Source organism: Peromyscus californicus, unplaced genomic scaffold (genome assembly GCF_007827085.1).
Source record: "Peromyscus californicus insignis strain IS unplaced genomic scaffold, ASM782708v3 Scaffold_6__1_contigs__length_162567912, whole genome shotgun sequence".
In the NCBI taxonomy this organism is placed as follows: Eukaryota; Metazoa; Chordata; class Mammalia; order Rodentia; family Cricetidae; genus Peromyscus; species Peromyscus californicus.
Genome location: NW_026294584.1, coordinates 55,857,475 through 55,862,527, shown reverse-complemented (window position 1 = coordinate 55,862,527; position 5,053 = coordinate 55,857,475).

The window sequence follows — 5,053 nt, the reverse complement described above, 5'->3', positions numbered from 1 at the left end:
CTTTGCAGACTGAGTTTAATTATTTAGTTTATATTTTTCTTTTACCTTTCTTGGTGCCTGGACTTTGGAGTGAGGATTATCATCCTGTCCTGAGATAAAGAGACGTTTTTTGGGCTCACATTTCCTCTAAGACTCTTAGATAAGAGAGGGAATGATAGTGGAAAGAGGATGGGATATAGGTCCAGACGGATGTAGACTGGAATACTTGGATTTTACCTCGGCCACTTATTCAGCATGAAAATGTGGGGATGTTAACTTTCTGGTGCCTTACTTCAATGTTTCGATGAGTTGTTTCCAGCTCTCATTTATAGTAGCAATAGTAGCACCTCCCCTGGGTTGCTGTGGCAACTCAAGAAGGGCTCTAGAGAAATCACTTATACAAGAACGCTGTATGGGAAGGTACTGGATATGGGTTATTTTCCTTTTGTAATCTCTAAGAGGACCTGACAGTTACGAATGTGAAATGAATTTATAATAACAAGATAAGAGGAAAATGGGTTCAGAATAAAGTTAATTTTGAATGAGAGCTGTATTTGGTGCAGAAGAGTAAACAGGCTCTGGACTTTGAGGTCACTTCAATCAGAGAAAGTGCCTCTGAAATCCAGCTAGGAGTGAGGAGAGGAACAAGGAACTTCCTTGTGTAGTTCTAGATGTTAAGGCTAAATTGTTTTGCAGTAGGAATGCACTAGCTTTAAACCCTGTAGCTGCCATGGTCTTGAAGACATTCACCTGGTGTTCCCTGTTTCCACTTGGGCAGCTCTGATTCCTGCCAATCCTATACCGGCTCTTTGAATTCAGCTCACACATTCCTGCCTCTGCCTTTTGCCTGTCCATATATCCCACCTTTAAACATTTCAGACTGGAGTTGGAGTGAACTTCTTTTCTTTTTTTTTTTTTTTCTTTTCTTTTTTTTTTAAGATTTATTTATTTATTATGTATACAGTGTTCTGCCTACATGCATGCTTGCAGGCCAGATAGAGGGCGCCAAATCTCATTTCAGATGGTTGTGAGCCACCATGTGGTTGCTGGGAATTGAACTCAGGACCTCTGGAAGAACAAGCCAGTGCTCTTAACCTCTGAGCCATCTCTCCAGCCCCAAACTTCTTTTCTTAACTTGGGTGACTATGGTCTCTTGATCTCTGTTCTTTAAATCCACCCTGGCTTGGCCACTACAGTTCTTAGCTATTTTGTTAAGAGTTTGATAAATGTATTTTTTTCTTTTCTGCATTTTGGTTTTCACTTATTTGTTTTTTCAACCCTTCCCACACTGGCACTTACTCAACTTAGTGCTATCCAGGGCATATGTACTAATTAATACCTTCATTTTCCTCCCATCATCCTTTGCTCCATATGTATTCACAGACACTGGGTATACAAAGAACAAGCCTCAGTTTCCAAGGAGCTCCCCCAGTAAGCACATCAAAGCCACAGACAACAGACTATGATAGCCAACTGTGACCAAGTGCTGTGTTATGAGGATCACAATGGATACATAAAGGAGAGCAGACTTCACTGCTGGGGAAGCACAGGTGACCTAGTAGGTGAAGATATGTGATCAGAGGTGTTATAGAAAACTTGATGTGCCAGACTTTCTGGACTCCCCATGGGAGGCCTTACCCTTTCTGAGGAGTGGATGGGGGGTGGGGTGAGGGAGAGCGGGAGGAGGGGAGGAAGGGGGAACTGTGGTTGGTGTGTAAAATGAAAAAAAAATTAAAAACAAAAACAAAAAATGATTCTTTATTTGTAAAGGAATATACTGAAAAGGCAGATACACATTGGAAATAGGACATTTAGCTAGAGAAGCCTGAGTATCTTCTCATCAGGGAAGTACAAACAGTGCAAGTTAAGCTTAGGACTGGTGAAATAATGGAGAATGTTTGGGAATGGTGGTCAGGCAACCACATCAAGGAAGGCCTGTGGCCATGTTTCTACCTGGTTCAGATACTGTTCTCTGGAAATGGGCCTCCGGAGGACTGTGAGCAAGGTTACAATGTGATCAGATTAGATGTCAAGAAAGCCGCTGTTGTTGGACTGTGGAGAACAGATAGGAGTAGGTAATGAAATGGAGATGTGGGGAAGCCCATTTAATGGGTGTGGTTGGTAGTTGGTTGCACATCACAGTCTGTAGATAAAGCAGATGACACCCTGAACCAATTCTGGAGGAAGGACAAGCAAGAGAGGAAATGGAATTAAGGGTCAGTATTTACTTCTTGAAAGTAAATAATAAGTTCAGAACTGAAGAGTCGACGATGGGAAAGATAAAGTTAGCTTGCTCACATGTAAACTGGTGAGGTAGGATGGAAGACCCCGAAGTAAACCCACACGCTTATAGCCAGTTATTGCTTTATGAAAGTTGTCAGAAATAGATCGGGTGGGGGGCTGGGGGGAGGAGTCTCTTCAGCATACGATGCTGAGCAAACTGAATATCCACATGTAGAAGAATGAAAGTAGGTCTCATTCTCTCATCCTGTACAAAAATTAATTCAGTGCTGGATTAAATACCTTAACGTAAGACCCGAAACTGAATCTTCTAGAAGAAAATGAAGGTGAAGCAAATGGAGATATAGTCAGTGGACTTCAGCAACTGACTCTGATAGCATGGGAAATCATTCCGAGCATTTACAAATGGAATTACAAGAAAAAAGTGTTTGCACTACAAAGAAAATAACCACCAAATCAAAAGAGAACTACAGGATTGGAAAGATTCTTGGCCAACTATATATCAGACAAGGAATTAATATCTAGGATATATAAAGAACTGTAAAGACCAAATACCAAATCAGCCAATTAATAAATGGACTGTTTCGCTGAGTAGGACTTTCTCAAAAGAAGGATTACAAATAGCTGGTAAATATTTGAAAAAGTGTTGGACATCCTTCACCCTCAGGGAAATGCTGGTTGAAACTGCTTCGAGATGCCATGTGACTCCAGGGATGGCCGTCATTAAGCAAAGAGACAACAGCAATGCTGGGCAAGGATGTGGGAAAAGTGGAGTTCTCATATATTGTTGGTACAGCTGCTACAGATACCAGTATGGAGGCTTCTTATGAAAGTAAAAATGGAACCACCATGTGACCCAGCTGTACTTCCAGACATACACCTGCAGGTCTGAAAGGCAATATACCACAGAGGTATTTACATAGCCATGTTTTCTGCTGCACCAGTCACAGTAGCTAAAGAATAGAGCTAGCCTAGATGTCCATCAGGAAATCCATGGATGGGGCTGGAGAGGTGGCTCAGTCTCTAAGATCACTGGATGCTCTTCTGGAGGGCCTGGGTTCAATTCTGGAACTCCAGTATTAATCAGGGGCTGGAGAGATGGCTCAGCGGTTAAGAGTACTGGCTGCTCTTCCAAAGGTCCTGAGTTCAATTCCCGCAACCACATGGTGGCTCACAACCATCTGTAATGAGATCTGGTGCCCTCTTCTGGCCTGCAGCCATATATGCAGGCAGAACACTGTATACACAATAAATAAATAATTCTTTTTAAAAAATTAAAGGTATTAATCTATGCAGAAGGCTGTGTCTCCATGACTCAAACATCTCTTAGGCCCCAGCTCCCATACTGCTACACTGAGGAATTAAGTGCGAAGAGTATATCCCATATCTCCATATTTCTCGTGTTTGAAAAGAATCATATAGTAAGTGAACCAGTGAATGTTTGTTGAGTGAATAATAAATATAAAATAAATATGATATGACAAATAGTATATATTAGGATACATAAAATAATAGAATGCACAGACGAGTAGCCTCCTTTGATACTTTTATAGACACAAGAGCTTCATGGCCACATTCAAGAGCTACAGAAAAACAAAGATCCAGGAGGCAGTCTACTTCTTTACATAATGGTCTTCTTGGGTGTATTTAATTCCCCAAGGTGGCTCATCTAGTCTTAGCTGGCACCTCTGCCTGTGTTCCCTAACACTTCTCTTGAACATAGTTTTTTTGCAGTTGACAGTTGACTCCTCCAGGAATACACCTCCGACACACACACAAACACATACACACACACACACACACACACACACACACACACACACACACACACACACACATTGGGATGCCTCACAGCTAGAATAGTGTTGACACTGAAAACCTGACTGGCATGTCCTCATAGCTCTGCTGCTTCCTGAGGTACCTGTGGGCTTGCTTGTGCTCAAGAGCTTCACTCTCCCACAACAGTGAAGCAAACCTGTAGTCTTAGTGTCTGGTGATGAGCTGGCTTTGAATCACTAAGAGGAAAAGGAGAATTGGAAGTCCTACGTATACTTAGGCCTGGAGTGAGGTTGGGTGTAGCTGTAGATATTCTTGGTAACTCTAGTCAAATACAGAGACAACGCAGAAAGGAAAGCTGAGAGGTAAATATGTAACCATCTACTTAAGAGAAACAGTACTGAGTACAAGGCAAAGGCTTTCTCAGCTTGGGTTCTGCTTTCATTCCCAGCCTTCCTCTGAGTCTTTTCTCTGACTCCACATGCTCTCTCTGCTCTGGCTATCTGCTAGCCAAACCATCAATGTCATGCAGTATTTCCTTTCCTTGAGCTTCTGAGGTACTAATGCTGCTGCCCGAACTGTTCTTCCTGCCCTTTTTCTATTTGTCAGGCTCCTGGTCTTTTGCAGGATGAAGTCATGTGTTTTTCATCTCTGGAACCTTTTCTGATTTCTTTAAATGTTGTTATGATTAAGATGTATGATCAATGGAGCAGCGCTTTAATTAAGGAGGAGGAAGAGAAATAAATACAAAAGAAGGAGGGTGGAGAGTAATAACAGTAAATATGTTTGAAAAAGTCATAAGGAATTATGCTATTGACTGTTTACCTAAAAATGCCTATAATTCATGTAAATTAGCATACACACACAGTTTAGTAAAATTTTCTCATCTGGGCTAACAGTGCTTCTCCCATGAGCCATAGACTATCTGTATTGGTTTGAATAAGTATGGCACCCATAGACTCCTATGTTTGAATGCTTGGCCCATAGGGAGTGGCACTATTAGGAGATGTGGCCTTGTTGGAGGAAGTGTGTCACTGTGGGGGCAGACTTTGAGGTC